Source organism: Pseudophryne corroboree, chromosome 4, assembly GCF_028390025.1.
Source record: "Pseudophryne corroboree isolate aPseCor3 chromosome 4, aPseCor3.hap2, whole genome shotgun sequence".
Taxonomy (NCBI): domain Eukaryota; kingdom Metazoa; phylum Chordata; class Amphibia; order Anura; family Myobatrachidae; genus Pseudophryne; species Pseudophryne corroboree.
Genome location: NC_086447.1, coordinates 443,466,822 through 443,489,695, shown reverse-complemented (window position 1 = coordinate 443,489,695; position 22,874 = coordinate 443,466,822).

The window sequence follows — 22,874 nt, the reverse complement described above, 5'->3', positions numbered from 1 at the left end:
CCTTAGAATTTTTACAGCATACAGTGTCAGTGTAATATTATTTTAACAGCAATACACCTGTATTATTACAGCATACAGGACCAGTGTGCATTTATTTTGACAACTGCTCACCTGAATTATTACAGCATTTAAGACTGGGCCAGCACCCATGTATTTTCACAGCATAAATGACCAGTGTGCTTTTATTTTATTAACAGCAGCACCCCTAAATTATTACAGCATACAAGACAGGGCCAGCACCCTTGGATTTTCCCAGCATTCAGGACCAGTGTGCTTTTATTTTAACAACTGCACCCCTGAATAATTACAGCATACTGGGCCAGTGTACTTTTATTTTAACAACTGCACCCCTTTATTTTTACAGCATACAATGCCAGTGTGCTTTTATTTTAACAATAGCAGCATCCCTGAATTTTTAAAGCATACAAGAGAGGGCCAGCACCCTTGGATTATAACAGCATATGGGACCAGTATGTTTTTTATTTTAACGACTGCACCCCTGAATATTTAGAGCTTACAGCACCAGTGTGCTTTTACTTTAACAGCAGCACCCCTGAAATTTTACAGCAGACAGGATCAGTGTACTTTTATTTTAACAACTGCACACCTTAATTTTTACAGCATACAGGACCAGTGTGTTTTTATTTTAGCAAATGTACCCATGAATTTTTACATCTTACTAGACTGGGCCAGCACCCCTGTATTTTGACAGCATACATGACCAGTGTGCTTTTATTTTAACAACTGTACCCCTGAATTTTTACATCTTACAATACTGGGACAGCACCCATGTATTTCCATAGCACAGAGGACCAGTGTGCTTTTACTTTAACAACTGCATCCCTGAATTTTTATAGTATAGAGGACCAGTGTACTTTTTTTAACAACAGCACCCCTGAATTTTTACAGCATACAGGGCTGGTGTAATATTATTTTAACAACTGCACCCCTGAATGTTTACAGCATACAAGACAGGTCCAGCACCCCTGTATTTTCACATCATACAGGACCAGTGTGCTTTTATTTTAACAACGGCACACCGGAATTTTTACAGCATACATGGCCAGTGTAATATAATTTTATCAGCAGCACCTCTGGATTATTACTGCATAAAGGACCTGTGTGCTTTTATTTTAGTAACTGCACCCCTGAATTGTTACAGCATACAGGACCAATGTACTTTTATTTTATCAACAGCAGCGCCCCTAATTTTTATAGAATACAAGAAAGGGACAGCTTCCCTTGATTTTCACAGCATATAGAACCAGTGTGCTTTTCTTTTAACATTTGCACCCCTGACATTTTACAGCATACAGGGCCAGTGTACTTTTATTTTAACATCAGCACAACTTAATTTTTACTGCACACGTGAATTGTTACAGCATAGAGGACCAGTGTGCTTTTATTTTAAAAACAGCAGCACCCCTGAATACTTACAGCATACAATACAGGGCCAGCACCCCTGGATTTTAACAGCACACAGGACCATTGTGCTTTGATTTTAACAACTGCACCCCTGAAATATCACAGCATACAAGCCTGGGACAGCACCCATATGTTTTCATGGCACAGAGGACCAGTGTGCTTTTACTTAAAAAACTGCACCCCTGAATTTTTATAACACACAGGGCCAGTGTACTTTTATTTAACAACAGCACCCCTGAATTTTTGCAGCATACAGGGCCAGTGTAATATTATTTTAACAACATCACCCCTATATCTTTACAGCATACAGGGCAAGTGTGCTTTTATTTTAACAACTGTAGCACCCCTAAATTTTTACAGTCATACAAGACAAGGCCAGCACCCATGGATTTTCACAGCATACATGACCAGTGTGCTATTATTTTAACAACTGTACCCCAGAATTTTTACAGCATACACGGTAAGTGTAATATTTTTTAACATCAGCACCCCTGTATTATTACAGCATACAGGACCAGTGTGCTTTTATATTTAACAACTGCATCCCTGTATTATTACAGCATAAAAAACTGGTCCAGCACCCCTGTATTTTCACAGCATATGGATCAATGTGCTTTTATTTGATCAACTGCACCACTGAATTGTTACAGCATACAGGACAAGTGTGCTATTATTTTATCAACAGCAGCACCCTTTAATTTTTACAGCATACAACACAGGACTTGTACCCCTAGATTTTTACAGCATACAGGACCATTGTGCCTTTTTTCACAACTGCACCCCTGAATATTATCAGCATACAGGACCAGTGTACTTTTATTTTAACAACTGCTCCCTTTTATTTTTACAGCATACAGGGCCAATATGCTTTCATTTTAATAACAGCAGCTTCCCTGAATTTTTATAGCATACAGGACTAGTGTGCTTTTATTTTAACAACCACAGTGCCCCTGAGTTTTTTTAGTATAAAAACAGGGCCAGAACCCTTGTATTTTCACAGCATACAGGACCTGTGTGCTTTTATTTTAACAACTGCACCCATAAATGATTACAGCATTCAGGATCAGTGTGCTTTTAATTTAACAACAGCAGCACCCTTGAGCTTTTACAGCATACAAGGCATGGCCAGCACCCCTGTATTTTCACAGCATACAGGAACAGTGTGCTTTTAGTTTAACTGCACCCGTGAATATTTACAGCATACAGGAACAGTTTGCTTTTATTTTAACAACTGCACCCCCGATTTTTTACAGCATACAAGAAACGGTCAGCACCCCTGGATTTTCACAGCATATAGGGCCAGTGTGCTTTTATTTTTAACAACTGTGTCTCTGAATTATTATAGCATATAAGACTGGGCCAGCACCCATGTATTTTCACAGCATATGGGACCAGTGTGCTTTTATTTGATCAACTGCACCCTTGAATTGTTACAGAATTTAGGGCCAGTGTGCATTTATTTTATATACAGCAGCAACCCTAACTTTTACAGCATACGAGATTAGGCCAGCACACCTGGATTTTTACAGCATACAGGATCAGTAAGCTTTTATTTTAACAACTGCACCCCTGAATAATTACATCATATGGGGCCAGTGTACTTTTATTTTAACAACTGCACCCTTTTATTTTTACAGCACACAGGGCCAGTGTGCATTCATTTTAACAATAGCAGCACCCCTGAATTTTGACATCATAGAGGTTCAGTGTAATATTATTTTAACAGCAGCACCACTGTATTTTTACAGCATACAGGAACAGTGTGCTTTTATTTTAACAACTTCACCCCTGAATTTTATAGCATACATGACTGTGCCAGCACCCCTGTATTTTCAAGGCATACAGGAACAGTGTGCTTGTATTTTAACAACTGCACCCTTGAATTGTTACAGCATACAGGACCAGTGTTCTTTTATTTTAACAACAGCAGCACCCCTGAATTTTTACAGCATACAAGACAGGGCCAGCACCTCTGTATTTTCACATCATACAGGACCAGTGTGCTTTTATTTTAGAAACTGCACCCCATAATTTTTACAGCAACCAGTGTCAGTGTAATATTATTTTAACAAGAGCACCCCTGTATTATTAAAGCAAACAGGACCAGTGTGCCTTTATTATGACAACTGCTCCCCTGAATTATTACAGCATATAAGACTGGACCAGCACCCATGTATTTTCACAGCATAGGGAACCAGTGTGCTTTTATTTTATCAACTGCACCCCTGAATTGTCACATCATATTGGACCAGTGTGCTTTTATTTTATCAACAGCAACACCCCTAAATTTTTACAGCTTACAAAACAGGGCCAGCAGCCCTGGAGTTTCACAGCATACAGGACCAGTGGGCTTTTATTTTAACAACTGCACCCCTGAATAATTATGCATATGGGCCAGTGTACTTTTATTTTAACAACTGCACCCCTTTATTTTTACAGCATACAGGGCCAGTGTGCTTTCATTTTAACAACAGCAGCACCCCTGTATTTTTACATCATAGAGGTTCAGTGTAATATTATTTTAACAGCAGCACCAATGTAAATTTATCAGCATACAGGAACAGTGTGCTTTTATTTTAACAACTGCCCTCCCCCTGAATTTTTACAGCATACAAGACAAGGCTAGCACCCCTGTATTTTCACAGCCTACAGGACCAATGTGCTTTTAATTTAACAACTGCACCTTAAAATTGTTACAGCATACAGTGTCAGTGTAATATTATTTTAACAGCAACACCCCTGTATTATTACAGCATATAAGACTGGGCCAGCACCCATGTATTTTCACAGCATAGATGACCAGTGTGCTTTTATTTTATTAACAGCAGCACCCCTAAATTATTACAGCATACAAGACAGGGCTAGCACCCTTGGATTTTCCCAGCATTCAGGACCAGTGTGCTTTTATTTTAACAACTGCACCCCTGAATAATTACAGCATACTGGGCTAATGTACTTTTATTTTAACAACTGCACCCCTTTATTTTTACAGCATACAATGCCAGTGTGCTTTCATTTTAACAACAGCAGCATCCCTGAATTTTTAAAGCATACAAGAGAGGGCCAACACCCTTGGATTATAACAGCATATGGGACCAGTATGTTTTTATTTTAATGACTGCACCCCTGAATATTTAGAGCATACAGCATCAGTGTGCTTTTATTTTAGCAGCAGCACCCCTGAAATTTTACAGCAGACAGGATGAGTGTACTTTTATTTTAACAACTGCACACCTTAATCTTTACAGCATACAGGGCCAGTGTACTTTTATCTAAAACAACAGCACCCTTGAATTTTTACAGCATACAGGACCAGTGTGCTTTTATTTTAGCAAATGTACCCATGAATTTTTACATCTTACTAGACTGGGCCAGCACCCCTGTAATTTGACAGCATACATGACCAGTGTGCTTTTATTTTAACAACTGTACCCCTGAATTTTTACATCTTACAAGACTGAGACAGAACCCATGTATTTCCATAGCACAGAGGACCAGTGTGCTTTTACTTTAACAACTACATCCCTGAATTTTTATAGCAGAGGACCAGTGTACTTTTTTTAACAACAGCACCCCTGAATTTTTACAGCATACAAGGCCAGTGTGCTTTTATTTTAACAACTGCACCCCTGAATGTTTACAGCATACAAGACAGGTCCAGCACCCCCATATTTTCACAGCATACAGGACCAGTGTGCTTTTATTTTAACAACTGCACACTGGAATTTTAACAGCATACATGGCCAGTGTAATATAATTTTATCAGCAGCACCTCTGGATTATTACTGCATAAAGGACCTGTGTGCTTTTATTTTAGTAACTGCACCCCTGAATTGTTACAGCATACAGGACCAATGTACTTTTATTTTATCAACAGCAGCGCCCCTAATTTTTATAGAATACAAGAAAGGGACAGCTTCCCTTGATTTTCACAGCATATAGAACCAGTGTGCTTTTCTTTTAACATTTGCACCCCTGAAATATTACAGCATACAGGGCCAGTGTACTTTTATTTTAACATCAGCACAACTGAATTTTTACAGCATACAGTGCCAGTGTAATATTATTTTAGCAGCAGCACCCCTGTATTTTTACAGCGTACAGGACCAGTGTGCTTTTATTTTAACAACTGCACACGTGAATTGTTACAGCATAGAGGACCAGTGTGCTTTTATTAAAACTACAGCAGCACCCCTGAATACTTACAGCATACAATACAGGGCCAGCATCCCTGGATTTTAACAGCATATAGGACCAGTGTGCTTTGATTTTAACAACTGCGCCCCTGAAATATCACAGCATACAAGCCTTGGACAGCACCCATATGTTTTCATGGCACGGAGGACCAGTGTGCTTTTACTTAAAAAACTGCACCCCTGAATTTTTATAACATACAGGGCCAGTGTACTTTTATTTAACAACAGCACCCCTGAATTTTTGCAGCATACAGGGCCAGTGTAATATTATTTTAACAACATCACCCCTATATCTTTACAGCATACAGGGCAAGTGTGCTTTTATTTTAACAACTGTAGCACCCCTAAATTTTTACAGTCATACAAGACAAGGCCAGCACCCCTGGATTTTCACAGCATACATGACCAGTGTGCTATTATTTTAACAACTGTACCCCAGAATTTTTACAGCATACACGGTAAGTGTAATATTTTTTAACATCAGCACCCCTGTATTATTACAGCATACAGGACCAGTGTGCTTTTATATTTAACAACTGCATCCCTGAATTATTACAGCATAAAAAACTGGTCCAGCACCCCTGTATTTTCACAGCATATGGATCAATGTGCATTTATTTGATCAACTGCACCACTGAATTATTACAGCATACAGGACCAGTGTGCTATTATTTTATCAACTGCAGCACCCCTTAATTTTTACAGCATACAACACAGGGCCTGTACCCCTAGATTTTTACAGCATACAGTACCATTGTGCCTTTTTCACAACTGCACCCCTGAATATTATCAGCATACAGGACCAGTGTACTTTTATTTTAACAACTGCTCCCTTTTATTTTTACAGCATACAGGGCCAATATGCTTTCATTTTAATAACAGAAGCACCCCTGAATTTTGACAGCATACAGGACCAGTGTGCTTTTATTTTAACAACCACAGTGCCCCTGAGTTTTTTTAGTATAAAAACAGGGCCAGAACCCTTGTATTTTCACAGCATACAGGACCTGTGTGCTTTTATTTTAACAACTGAACCCATGAATTATTACAGCATTCAGGATCAGTGTGCTTTTATTTTAACAACAGCAGCACCCTTGAGTTTTTACAGCATACAAGACATGGCCAGCACCCCTGTATTTTCACAGCATACAGGACCAGTGTGCTTTTAGTTTAACTGCACCCTTGAATATTTACAGCATACAGGGACAGTGTGCTTTTTTTTTAAGATCAGCAGCACCCCTGAATTTTTACAGCATCCAAGACAGACCCAGCACCCCTGTATTTTTACATCACACAAGACCAGTGTGCTTTTATTTTAATAACAGCATCCCTGAATTTTTACAGCATGGAGGAGGACAATGCTTCTGCCCCTTTATTACACAGTGACAGCGTGGACAGCAACACCCATGAACAGCTGCAGTACCCCTGTCAGCACATGTAACACCAGTGACAGCCATGACAGCCAGGACAGCACCCCTAACAGCACAGGTACACCACAGTGAAAGGAGCAGTACCACTACAGAGCACACACTGACCCCACCCAATGCCATAACCCACAGAGAGACAGAGATCTGTCTCCCTCACTCTCCAAGTACAGAGTGAAAATGTCGGTGACACGCAGCTGTTTATATGGAATCCAAAACCCATGAGAATCTGATAGCTGGATGATGACATTTTGCCTTGTTCTGGTTTCCGAGTCTGGTGGGAAGTCTTGAAACATGAAGTTCGGGGGGATTCAGTTCTTGTGAACTGAAACCACTCATCTCTTTTATTATGTATATATATATATATATATATATATATATATACAGAGGAAGTCCCACACTCTCACCCAACACAGGTAGCGGCTGGGGTGCCAATCAAAGCCTGGCCCAATCAAGGGTCAGACTCATAGTACAATACAGAGTTCCTCCACAAGTAGTGGAAGACAGATAGCACTCTCCAGACTTGCGTAATAAGTACCATAGTAATTTATTCAAAAATTGGTTCCATCAAACTTCAAATCAAGAAAATGAAAAGGGCTCACCAACGTTTTGGTCCCATGTTAGGACCTTTCTCAAGGTAGTTGCCAGTCAATATATAAAGTCCAGTACAGCAGCGGCATCGTCAGCAGCACAATTAGGAACCAGAAGAACGGCAATGAGCCTCCCAGGTCCCCTATATATACCTAAAATGTAATGCGATCAGTAAACGCAAGCCTGCTGCGGCCGGGGTGCGTCACTTCCGATCTGGCCCCAGTTTACGCTAATATATACATGGCAGCATATGAGACAACACATATTCTGCCACAATTTGGAGCTCATATCCTGATGTACAAGCGTTTTATTGACGATATCTTCATCCTGTGGACAAGGACCACTGAGATGTTTAATCAGATGGTACACACGTTAAATGAGCTAGATAATCCAGTGAGGTTTACACATCAGATTGACGACCACCGGATCAACTTTCTGGACATTACGGTTACTATTGAAGATCAAGTGATCAGTACCTCCCTATACAGGAAACCCACTGACAGGAATACCTTTCTCCTATCAACCAGCCAACATCTCCCAGCACTTAAAGAACACCTGCCCATCTCACAATTCCTAAGGGTCATGAGGAACAATACGGATGTCACCTTGATGGAACAACAACTACATGAGATGTCGCTGAGATTTCAGGAACGTGGGTATACTGATGGATGTATACAACGTTGCTTACACAAAGCATGAGTGAAATTCCAAACTCAAAATGTAGCACCAAATACTAGCCCCACCTCTGACCGCATGATATTCACTACGACCTTTGATGCCCATTCGAGTAAAATTAGCAGTGCCCTCCGAAGGAGATGGCCTATCATCACATCCGATACCCAACTCAAGTTAAAGAATACACGACCCCCTATGATGGCATACCGGAAAGCACCCAATCTCAAACAACTACTACTGAGACCAACAGTAAGCCCCACTGTACCCATCAGGACTACATGGCTGCAGGAGCAGAAACCTGGATGCTTTAAATGCACTGGCTGCACAACTTGCCGGAGTATGCTCACTGGCCCAACCTTCCCCATCCACATTCGGAACGTCCTATTAAGATCAGATATAAACTACACTGTGTGATGGACCATGTCATTTATATCCTCACTTGTCCATGCGGGCTGTACTATGTCGGTATGACTTCAAGACAATTTTGCGATAGGATGGCAAACCATAGAACGACAATCCACCAGGCCATTGAGTCTAAGACGGCAGAACAACCGGTACCGAGACACTTCCTGCTACATCAACACCAAGTATCCAACCTTAGGTGTAAACTGATCGATTGGGTACCCCCGCTAACCCGGGGAGGTGACCGCAACCTGGCTCTGAAAAAGAAGGAGAGTTATTGGATCAACCGGCTGGACACTATCTCCCCCAAAGGAATGAATGAGAATAACCCTCTCTATATATTTTTAAAATAGAGGTGGGCTAACCGTCAGTAACCACTGGTATCTTGTGTCTTCCTGGACTTTTGGCCGCCCCAGTGAAAGGTCAAGCTTGAAAGCACACAGACTACCCTGCACTTATTACTCACAAGTACACTACATATCTCTGACTGTATTGCCTGTGGGCGGACATGTTGCTATGCGTGTCTCGTTCTACTCATATGATAGATCTGTAATACAATGATTTAGGTCTGTGCTATCAATATATACCTGTTCATAGGTTTGATACATATTTGTATATACAGAACTTTGCTGCTGTGGGATTCCACTGGCGCCATCACAATGTTTGTATTTTTGTCTGGGTGCACTGTGTTTCTGCATATGTTTTTGTATATATGTGTGTGTACATTTTTATATATACATATATACACTACTTTTTTTACACGTTCTCTTAAATTACTTTTTCACCTCAGGATTGTTATGTGCGACTCCCAGGTTCCCGATATACCCCACCAGTGTACTGGCAACACTAAGGCCAATATATTGTTTATACTCGCCTGTGCCGTCCCCCCTATTTACTTTAGCTCCGTTCATAGTAATAGCAACATTACCATAGCTACTGCATGACTTCCGGTTGTGACCGGAAGTGAGGTAGCGTCAACAGGACGTTGCCGTAGCAACATGCACACTGCGTCTCTGCAGCTACGTTGCTGCCATCTACTTACTCTTTTGGGCACAGATAGCACTGTTGTGATCTAATAATTCACCCTTATGTGCTGACGATGCGCAATTTGGTTGGTTCAGCCGGATGGGTCCAGGTGTGCGGACATTTCCGGTCTAGACCGGAAGTGACGCACCCGGCCGCAGCAGGCTTGCGTTTACTGATCGCATGACATTTTAGGTATATATAGGGGACCTGGGAGGCTCATTGCCGTTCTTCTGGTTCCTATTTGTGCTGCTGATGATGCCACTGCTGTACTGGACTTTATATATTGACTGGCAACTACCTTGAGAAAGGTCCTAACATGGGACCGAAACGTTGGTGAGCCCTATCCATTTTTTTTATTTGAAGTTTGATGGAACCAATTTTTGAATAAATTACTTTGGTACTTATTACACAAGTCTGGAGAGTGCTATCTGTCTTCCACTACTTGTGGAGGAACTCTGTATTATATATATATATATATATATATATATATGTACAGCAATCCTTGTAAGTGGCAGCACTCAGAGACTGGTCACGGCCGGTAAAGTGCAAAAAGTGCTTTTAATTAATCACTACATATCCAACATTTCGGGGCCACAATGCCCCTTTTTCAAGGTGATGTGAACAACGGTGAACTACAACATACCTTTATAAACTAGAAGACCTGCGAACAGGACGAGCTCCCGGAACCGAGGGTGGGACACGCCTCCGGACTGGCTCACCAGTGCTGTGTAGTGATGTACTTCCGCTCTGCGGTCATGGCAATGACGGCTTCCTGGAAACCGGGGGCAGTGATGTTGTTATAGCAACCCGTGCTTCCCAGCAACCAGGAGCATGAAGCAAACACATCCCGGTGCTGAAATAATACACAATGTGAAACAATGTTAAAACAAACATGTGTCAAACATTAAATATAGGAACAGAACAAAGACATTAAACTATTGTAAGTAGATGATACTGTACCTAATGTATTAATAAAAACAAACATGTTCAGAACTGATACTGAATACTAGTACAGTTAATCACAGGATCACCCTGCAGCTACCAGTACATAACACCTTTTCTTGTAATCTGAACAAAATGCGCCAATGTATGATACCTGGGTCTCAAATGGAATGTATTCCATTGAATCTTATCATTTAACCCTGCAAGTTTGATGGTACTAAGGGTGTAAATCCATCCATATTTAAATATATCTTTTTGATAAATAAACTTCTAGGGGCTGTTTTTGAAGAATTGAGACAAATATATATTTCAGAATTTTTATCTGTTGGTTCGTACCGGCATCATGCAAAACCTACTGAATGATTTTGGATTGCATTTTCACTATTATATAGCTTAGTGACCTATAACAAAACAGAGGAATGTATGATCTTGATGTGACATCATGGAAAGAAGCAATAAAGGAAAAAATAGATGCTTGACACTCTGGGCAAACACTGAGGGCTGCAGGCATAGATCTCAGGACCAGCTGCTTTTCCTATGGGCAGCTTTACATGGCTTGCTCATGAGTTAGTAGCCCCAAGTGCATGGTTGGACTTGCCCACAGGGGTACAGGGGAAAACCCTAGTGGGCCCCAGTGCCTGAGAGGCCCACCTCTTTCTCTAAGGATCAGGTTCCAGACTGTGCACATAAATAATACATGTTACCTTATACTGCACAGGAATATGATGTATTTTTTACAGTGAATTGCTGTTATTAATCTAGTACAATATCATGCATGCACTAGCAGTATTTACAATATATTTATCAAGGGGCCCAGACCATGCACTCATAAATGATTAGCCAAACCTCTGTTTGGGGCTGGCCACACACCCTCTGGAGACTGGCCATATGCTTATGGACAGGCACCTACTCCTGTATTTTCCCGGTCAGCCCTTTTTGCCCCAGTCTGACACTGCCCAAGCATCTTTTTGTGTTAAACAATTAATGAAAAATTGCAAATACTCTATTGTTATATATATCAACAGTCAACAATAGGCGGCACTCATCAGGCTTTTACAGGGTTGAGAGATTGAAGTCTATTATGCCTTAAATTTCCAAACACTGTGTTGCATATAAGCATTGAAGGCACACTGTATTTGTTTATCTATCTTAATTAGTAATGTATTTTGCTATTATTGTTTATGTTGGTAATCTAGCTATCATTTTATTTCTTTTTGTACAGTGCTCACTGGGTAAGGTGCCGCCTGATGACATCATGATAACAGTGATGTCCGTTCCCAGTGCATGGACCCAGTAATCTGAAGGTGGAGTGTCACAGGTGAGTCCCAATGGTTGCTAATTGTTTTATTTGGTGTCTATATGTGTTGTTTTATTTGTACATATTATGTAACATTGTCCATGACGACGAGTGCAATCCGAAAACATAGAAATAAAGGATGCTATTTCAATTACTTGAAAGCCTGATGAGTGCTGCCTATTGTTGATACATGTCTGCATGGTCCTAGAACCACAGCATGTATTCGTTCACCCTTTCAGGAGTGCCAGACCTTATACTTGAACCGCTTCCTCTTTCTAATTGAAAATTCTGTATTATCTGATCTCTATTTCTAAAAATAGAAATAAACTTTAAAAAGATGTTATCCAGTGGAAAATGTTTTTCATAATAATTTGTAATGTTATGACCAGCTTCCCAGGTATACATTTGTTAATGATAATTATATTTGAAGTTCAGACAAAGTATTGTAGACTTAATGTGTGCATAATTACAGGATAAAGGATTCTTTTTTAGTGCTGTTATTTTCAGTTTCATTAATGGGACTGCATGAAGAAAAATACAAAATCCCTAGAACATTAACAACAAGAACTGCAGAACAAATGAAAGTGATTTGTGTCTGATAAATCAGATCAAGCATTCTAGCAATATTATTCAGGGCAGGGATCCTGGAGAGCACACCGGAAATGAGGGGAGCGACCCTGCGGAGACCTTTCAGTACTACATACAAAAATAAGGATGCAGGTGCACAATGCAAACTCTACCAATTGTTTAATAATAATCATTGCAATAAAATTTAGCATTTTCAATGAGGTACTTCGCATAGGTATGTCCATAAATAATGACTTGCCACCAGCTTTCATGTGACCTCATTAATCGAGCAAATCCCTAACATATTAGGGGGTACAAGTCAAGTGCACTGGACACCCCAAACCCAAGCACTCTAGTGAAAAAATATATAGAAAAAAAAGTGAAGATAGGTTAGTGAGAGAAACTGCTGAAAATCAGCAGTGATAAAATAGTGAAAGATGACATGTTGAGAAATAACATAGTGAGAGCATAGGCATGCACATGGGGGTTGTCTGGTGCGCACAGGCATCCCCTAAGGTCTGGCACCCCCTGCACACATGCATGCTTTAGTGATCGCCGGCCGCACACTTAACCCACTACTAACCATTTGTTCCTTACAATCCTATTGTGCATTTGTCCCCCCTGCACCCTCAACTGCCCTACCCCTGCACTTACTGAAACTGACCACTGCACCCTGAATCTGCATTCCCTTCAAGTGACACACCTGCATCTTACATCCCTGTACTCTGTATCTGCTCACCAACAATATGCACCTTCCCTCTGCACCCCACACCCTGTAACTGCCCACCTCTGCACCCTGCACCATCTCTACCTGCACCCTGTAACTACCCACCTCTGCACCCTGCACAAAGGGCTGTAAGCCTATTTAACACCTATTCTCTGCAAAGCTTCAGAATTGGAGTTTTGTGGGATTGGGTGCAAAATGAGGAGATGGAGGAATGACAAGAAGGAGTCATGTGAAGAAGGGGCTTTAATTTTGACACAACTGTGTGTCAGGTGTAACGTGTATAAGAGATGCTATTGTGCAGTGCAATCTGAATATCGGACACTACTGTGCAGTGTAATGTGAACAACGGACACTACTGTGCGGTGCAATGTAAGTAAAGTGAAGGGGGGGTGAGAGATGCAGAGAGACGCAGGTGGGAGATGATGGTGTGGATGAGAGACAACGCAGGTGGGAGATGATGGTGTGACTGAGAGACGACTCAGGGAGGAGATAATGGTGTGATGAGAGATGCAGGTGGTAGATGATGGTGCGGCTGAGAGATGCATGAGGGAGATAATGGTGGTGTTGAGAGATGCAGAGGAGAGATGATGGTGTGGCTTAGAGACACAGGTATGAGATGATGGTGTGGCTTAGAGGCATAGGAAGGAGATGATGGTGAGCCTGAGAGAAATGGGGAGGAGATTATGCTGTGGCTGAGAAATGCAGGGAAAAGATGATGCTATGGCTGAGAGGCACATGGAGGGATGATGGTGTGACTGAGAGACACATGCGGAAGATGATAGTGTGGCTGAGAGATACAGGTGTGGATGAGAGACACACATGGAAGGTAACTGTGTGTGACAGACTACTCTGGGTGGAGATGATGGTGTGGCTGAGAGACGCAGGGAGGGGATGATGGTCTGACTAAGAGATACAGGGAGGGGAAGAAGGTATGACTGAGAGATGCAGAAAGGAGGAAGTGACACAAGTCTGCTGTATGATGATGACATTGCTTATGTTTTTACAAAAACAGATATCTTATGTACCATGTGATATCCTACATGAATAGCGTTTACCGACTGAAGACGCTGTCTGCCTAGGAAGGATACAGTTCTTCAGAGGATCCCCATTGTGAGAAACCACCATATAGGTAAGGTGCATATGGAATGAAAAGCAGTGTCAATAGGCGATGCTATATAGTCCCGACAGGCAGTGCTAGACATGCCTATTGTGTGGTGCTAGACGGTGCACCCCCTAATAAAATGTGCTGTAAAGTAGTGAGAAGTGAAGGTGGGAAATGAGTTACGTTGAAACAACACACACAATAGGGAAAAAAGGAAATTTGAAATTAAGTGTTAACCTGTGTTGCTCTTGAGGCCGACCATCTATAGCAGTCCAGGTGTACCCTGCACCCCAAAATCCACCCTCCATTTGACATTCTAATATACATTTGTGCAGAACTCACCTTGCTCTGCCTGCAGTCTTAAAAATTTCAGGAACCAAAATAAAACCCAATACAAAGGACAGGTGGGCATGGGTGCTACTACCAGACAGAAGGGGTCTCTGGCCTTCTATTAGGTATATTATAAAGGGTAGGGATCCTGGAGTGCACACTGGTAATGAGAGGTGCAACCCTGTGGGGACCTTTCAGCACTGTATATAAAGACAAGTCTGCAGGTGAGCAATTCAAGCACCACCTATATATATATATATAAATATAAATATATATATATATATAAATTTTAATTTTCCAGCAAAGTGTTGCCCTGGACGTGTACTCCCCAATTTGTTAGGGACTTGCCCAATTAATGAGGTCACCTGGATGATGGTGGGCAAGACGTTATTTATGGCCATAACTATGTGAAGAACCTCATTGAAAATACTAATTTTTATTGCAATGATTATTATTATACAAATGGTAGTGTTTGAATTGTGCACCTGCAGCCTTGTCTTTGTATTATAGTGTCGAAGTCAACAATATTACATAGAGAGAACATACAAGCTTGCAAATACGCGCAGCTAGCACAGCAATATATGGTAACATACGTATTTACACAGACATGCCACAAAGATATATTCAACACATGTTTCATACAGCACATAAATTGAACATATCAAGGGCCAGACATCATAAAGTTTTAAATTATATAATGGAGTAACGTCATGTATGTGTATCATTGGAGCGGAGCAAGATGGACATGTCATGTTTGGTGTCACAGTAACCAGATTAATGTGTAGATTCATTTGATGCCTGTTATTAAGTTGTAGCACATTGCCATTAGTAGATATGATTAGATGTATGAAAGCTAAAGTCACTCTTATTAGAATAATGGATTTCCTGGAAGACAGCATGCCTGACCAGTGGCTATCTCCTGTAATTACACCAGGCTGGACATTGCTTGCATATGAACTGACCAGTGACTCATCATGAATGAGAAAGTTCCCTCACCTAGACTAGTAACAAGAGATGTGTGCACTCCCCCAAAATACATAGTATATAGCTGATTGCAGACACACAAGAGGTCTGTTCTTTTTCCCTGGGTGCTGTTCGAGATGCTGTCTGCCCAGTTCCTGTATTTATTTGCTGAGAGAGAGAGATATATGGAGCGGAGGGTGCATTAAGAAATTGGTATTGTATGCTGGCCTGTAACTGTATGGATTCCTGCTTACTGTGTAAATTGTAACCATGTAACTATATATATACTGTACATTGTGATATATTGAATATAAATCCTTTTAATAACATATATATATATATATATATATATATATCAATCAGCTTTGGAACTCAGATAATGTGTGGGTGTATTGTTTTCTCTTATGGGATGTAGTGTTTTGCGATGTATAGCGCACATTTATAGCACATGGTAATAAGATGCGCAGGCGTCCACAATATATAATAGAGTTGGCATTTTAAATATTTGTTAGAGAGCAAAATTACTTTTACAATAGCAAAATTATCTGGACTGCAATAATGTATAAAGAAATTAGGGGCAAATTCATCTACCAGGGCCATTGGTTACTTGTTAATTATCCATTTTACTCCCCAATTCAGTATTGCTCTGGTGCGGGGACAGCTGCTATAAGAAGTCTTATCACATGTCTCTAGCCATTAATTAGTAGTATGTATACTTGTATATATGGGGATGTTGTGCCACATCGGTACTGTGTTGTGATATTTCCTGCATTGCAACAAAGCCAAATGGGTCTGTTACTATAAACATGTGGAAATTACTTTTTATGCATGTATAACAGATCTTTTCAATTTGATGACCATACCTCTTGCTAATGATTCTAGTGAAAATATTTAAACTGAATTTCTTGCTAATACAAAAGTTCCTTTGTAACCTTTCAAGGTTGCTTCCACATGTTAGCATTATTTGTTCACAAACATATTTTCTTAAGTGAAAACTTATTAGGTAAACATGCACTTGTGTTCTTTACCAAAACATTGCCTCATTCCTCCTGAAAAGTGATTAAATTAAAAAATACTGGCTCATGTATATCTGAATGCTGCCTCTTTCTCATAGATTAAAGCAAAGAAACTGTGAAATACTGTAGATATTTTATTGTTTATTCTTCAGAGATATTCTAAAATGGCCTAGACATATGTGTTGGTACTCCTTAGAAAAGATAATAAATAATTGGATATAGTGATATTATATTTCAAATGAATTGCTTTCTTGAATTAGCACTGCAACATGTCTTTATTCTTTCTAACCAATTATTCAGCCTACTTAAATGTAGAAAACTATTGACTCTGCTGTTCGGTATAGTTTTGTGCACCACACTGAACATGGGGCCTAATTCAGACCTGATCATAGCAGCAAATTTGTTAGCAGATGGGTAAAACCATGTGCCCTGGGGTGAGGGGGGAGGGGGGGCTCAGATACAACATGTGTAGAGAGAGTCTGATTTGGACGGGTTATATTGTTGTTTATGTGCAGGGTAAAAACTCCCTGCTTTATTTTTACACTGCAATTTAGATTTCAGTTTAAAAACACTCCACCCAACTCTAACTCTCTCTGCACATGTTATATCGCCCCCCCCCCACCCTTCTCCCCTGCAGTGGACACGGTTTTGCCCATCTGCTAACAAATTTGCTGCTGTGATCAGGTCTGAATTAAGCCCCTAGACCAAAGAAAGCAAAGGATAGCGTTGTCTCAGTAGATCAGAGTGAAAATTATAGACAAGCATATTAAAGGAAAAGGCTGTAAGACCGTCTACAAGCAGTTCGATGTTACTGTGACTACAGTTGCAAATTTTATTCTAAAGTTTAAAGAATGTGGAAGTAGCCACGAGAGGAAAATAGATGTCAGATTAAACAGTCTGATAGTAAGAATGGTATAAAAAGTGCTAAGAAAACCTTCCAAAGAGTTTTTGAGCGACAATTAGCTCCATGTTAGAAGACCATGGAGGACTCCACATTTGAAAAAAGAACATAACAAAAGCCAGACTAGAATTTAGCTAAAAAGCTTATTGACAAGTCAAAATGTTTCTGAGAGAATGTCCTTGGGACAGATGATTCAAAATTTTAGCTTTTTGAAAGGTTACATCAACTCTATGTTAACAGATGAAAACATTAAGCTTTGAAAGAGAAGAACACCATGCTTACTGCAAAATATGGAAGCTTGGCTATGTTTTGGGGTTTTGTGAACTGCCTTGAATCTGTGTAGGACACAATTAAATCTCAGGACTATCAAGGCACTCTGGAGCAAAACATACTGCTCAGTGTCAGAAAACTCTGTCTCAGCACAGGTCATGGGTCCTCCAACAGGATAATCACCCAAAACATATAGCTAAAAGCACTCAAGAATGTTTAAAAACAAAATATTGGACAATTTCTATGAACCCTGATCTAAAACTATTGAGCACCTATTGGAAGAGCTGGAACATGCAGTCTGGAGAAGGCACACATCAAACTTGAAACTGCTGGTATACTTTGCTCATGAATTGCAGTCCAAACTATAAATGTAACTATGCTCATCATGGCTACATCTATGTGCATTCGTCCTGGTCAGATGTAGCCATGATAAGCGGAATAATGGAATCAGGAGGATCAGTATGGAGGAGGAAGCAGGAAGATAGAGTAGGATGAAGTGAGAAAATGAGATTAGGGAAGTATGAGGAATGGAAGAAGAGATGGAGGAAGAGGAGGAGCTTGATACAATCCATTGGGTTTGATATCCATTGTATGAATGAAGTGCCATCATTGGTGCGAATAAAAGAATCCTACAGACTGATCCATTGTCTTTGGCTTAAGAAGCAGGAGATGAAATGCAAGTCAATTGGAGGGAAAAGGCAGATGGCTTCAGGTGTCCCTAGCAGGTAAGTAGATGTAAGATACTGTATGTGACTAATGCCCTCTATATTTTATGATGGTCTGTATAATCCTCTCTGTATTTTAAGGCAGGTGCTTAGATGTTCTCTGCTTTATATTAAAGTCAAGCAGGTGCTCTTTGTACTGTACGCCAGTCACTAAGATGGTGGGCACTGACTAAACTGACAGCCACATCACTCTGGTGGCATGGCGTAAAACAGTTAGCAGGGGAGGGGGACACTACTAATTAATTAGCCTAGACAGGCCAGACCCTCCCCCCATAGGATGGTTAAATGTGAACACCTCAATCACATCTCTACATAAAGCTACGTCTTTCTAATATTAGTTTCTATTAAATTTTGTTGAAAACAATCATGGAAAAACTGATAGACAAACAGAAAAATAAACATATTCCTAATAATAAGAAGCATCTCTAGTGTCCATCTTTAAATAATATGTTCTTTGCCATTATTATACAAGTACAGTACTGTATACTGTAACTCATTTTAATCATTTGCTGGAGCATAAGACTCAGGTGGAAAAAAGTTTATAATAGCAGTCCTTTCCCAATCTGACCTGCTTTGAAAGAGCTTTTTTCTGTAAAGCAGTGTATCAATCATGTTTTTTATTTCCTACTTGTTTTTTTTTTTTTTTTTTTCAAGTACCAAAGCCTTCAGTGGAGTTTCAGTTCACATGGCAACTCATGCTGGCTGCTGCTTGTTGTCACTGACTGTGATCCACTGAGCCGCACACATCTGATTTCCATGCAGACTGGAAGGGCTCTTAATAAAACATGTATTATCTCCGTCTTCTCAGATAAGTGTTTTTGAGGTTTAATAGTGATTTTAAGGCCATATTTATCAAACTTGGAAAAATAAAATATTAGAGTAACAAGATAAATGCCTAGGCCATATTGTCTGGTGATATAACTTAATGTACACTAAATTACATAGTATATTGCATTTAATTAAATGTAACAAATATCCGAAATCTGTGTTACCATGTGCCGTAGAAACTATAGTATAATAATAATAATAATAATAATAATAATAATAATAATAATAGTAGTAGTAGTAGTAATACCACCCATTACCTCAACAAGACTGTTTCTAAAAAAAATATTTTTTTTTCTGTAAAGAGAATGATTTACATATGATGTATGTGTTGTGTGCTTAAAACTATTAACAGTTGTTTTAAGAATATAATTGCTTATGCTTCCCAGAATTTTAATGGGTATAATTATAAAAATCTGCATTTTTGCCCAGATAACTAAAATCACTTATCACCACTGTTTGCTGTGAGAAGTGATGGAGTTTTGGGCAATTTATCAATGTATTCTTGCCAGGACAGCTGCTCAAATAAAACATAAGCTTTCCCCCACTGAACACAGTAGTGAAAGATTACACTGCTGATTCTGTCCCAGTAGACTTACAGCACATGTGCAACCTGAAAATATTGACAAGATAACGCACTAGTGAACAATAGAACTTGTGACAAGACCATGTATATTGAAGGGTAGGTTCAGTATGGATGACGGAACATGCAAATGCTGATATGTGTCCGGTAGTAGATTACATTCAGATTCATATGAATATCTTCTCCGTTCTCATATTGTTGATTAATTCCCTAATTGCATAGATGTATGTGTTAAGCATTATTTTAAAGGTAAAAAAAAAAACATGTCAAGTATGTATTTCCACAAATTAAATACAAGACAATCATTTTATTTTCTTGAAATATAATATTTTTATATATTAATATAAAAATGGAAAGAGAGGGTGAAATATAAACTGGGAAAGGGAAGGGTGAAATAGTAATAGTAATTCATATTGTGTGAGATAACAGTTCTTAAATATTAAAATATCTAACTTTGTGAAAGTAACAATGGTAATAAGTTAGGTCACACTGCGGGAGTAAATCAGAGGTGACTGGAGGGAAGACATTGGGTGCAAGGGCTCCATGTTTTTTTATCTGTGCATGCATCCTAACGGTCACCATTATTGGATCCATATGTCAGGGACTGCAGTTCCACTGACTTGGTGGCAATTCTGAGCAATGGTAGGCTTACTGAGAAGACTGACGGTGCAGCTAGTGTCCATTCAGTGGTGCACTGTTGTGCCTCCCTATGGTGGATCAGAATTGCAGTTGGTGGAATTCTTAATAAACAAAAGTCACAGCCATTACACTGCTACATCCACCTCTGAATCACCCCTTATATTAATGAGAAGCAAATTCATAAGACTTTTGTGGAAACTGATATATAAGATAACTGATAATCACAATTTTAAATAGATTTATAATTTGTAATCACTTAGAAAGAAGTTGCTGACTTCCGGTGGGCAGGGCATTTAGCATGGCCACATTTTAACAGGGCTCCCAGAAACACTCTTAAATCCAAGACCATCCTGATTAACTCCTGTGGGGATAGCTCTCTTTTCAGGTAACATTTCAAGCCTACTATAGGCTGGGAGTAAGCTTTTGTCACCGGAGCCAGGCCACCGATACTGATGGCCCTCATGGATGCCTGAGACGCTGTGGGTAGCGTTCTTGCCCAAGGAGGAATCAGCCCTCAACCTCCAGCTATCTATCCTCCCGACTACCAGCACCAGTGGCAGGGGGGTGTGGTATCATCCGCGGCCAGACTCACCTGCTGTGCTAGCAGCGGGTGTGTGGAGGTGACGGGCACCCACGGGCGGACCTTTCCTCGGCTCCTTCTCTTTGGCTGCTGACTTCCCGGCGGGGTGCCCATGCTGGTGGGACCACAGCTTTACTGACCCTGCAATCACAGCTAGCGCTACATAATGGGACAGTGCAGTTGGGGAGAGACGTAGAAATCTGCACTGGCCGCCATGGGACGGGAGCACTGCTGGCTGGAGACACAACTTCCTGGGGTGTGCTGTGGTGTGCCCTGAAGCCCCTACTCATGGACTACTCTCCGAGTGATCAGTGGACAGGAGAAGAAGCTCTGCTGCCTTGGAAACAGTCCTAGCTGATAGCGGAGGGAAAAGTATCTCTGATCCTACTGGCAGCAGTGCTCCCACCCTCAACCCTCACTTAACTGGGACGTTTCCATTTTTATGGTGTGAATGGTACACAGCCTGACTGTCTGCTCCCTGGTTTGCTACCCCCTTCATCACAGACAAGTACCTGAACAATACTGTGGATTCCTGTGTGCCAGTTTGGTCCTGTGGCTGGAATGTATGAGAAGTGACCACTGATTGTGACACTGGTACCCCACGGGACCACTATCATCGGATCATCTTCCCCCCTCTAGGTACTAATATTGTCTGTTTTCCCCCACTGTTCTTTTAACTAATATTTCCACCCCTTATATCAACCTACCTGACTCTATTTACCTTCCCTCTTTGTGTGTCACTCGTACCCTCCTTAACCCTCCTTCCTTACCACATATCTCATTTTTATCACCGCTGCCTTCCCTACTCCTTCATCCTAGAGCGGTCATACCTGGACAGTCAGAGACCTTACTTAGGAGCTGCATGTCACCCTTGAAATTACTACAATTTGTTTTCTTTCCTCGTGAAGGAGAAGACGTGTCTTCTCTTATGGTGAACTTTCCTTCGCTCTGCTCTGAGGGACTTTTGTATGTTATACCAACTGACGCTTCCTCTCATTACAGAATGCAGTTAATTTTTCACTGTACTGTTTTACTATTTTTTAGTGGTACAGGATACATTATATTATATCAAATATCTATTTACTATGGTATACTTCTGTGTACATCTTAGGTTTATCTGACCATTTTGTGTGTTACAATAGTTCCATTTTATAGCTCTGCTATTGTTAATTGGATTATTCCTGTTCACTCACGTATATCGCTTTGGATGCCCCTTAACATATGTATTTGTTTTTGCTAACACCTTGTGATGTTCGATGACATTACATTACCCCCTGAGATATTTTTCAAAGTCAGGCACCTCTTTAGATGCTTGTTTTCCAATTTTAGCTTTCGCATATAGCAGGTTATATAGTTGTGGAGGTTTCCCTTTCACGCGTTTGTGACCTCTATGCATTTACTCGGATCTGAAATATTGCCGTATTTTACTTAGACCGTTATTTTGTCTTAATATTGTTGGCAGCTTGGACACTGGCTTTACAGCATACATATTTCAGGAAGATTCTAGTTATAACATTCTACCTATTGGATTGGTTGTTTGTGGGCTATATCTTATAATTTTCCCACTTACCTGCAAGCCAGAAAACTTCATTAACATTATACACAATACTTTTGTTAATTAGAGCTAACAAATGGCTGTATTTACTGCATTGCTAAACCTTTTCTAAT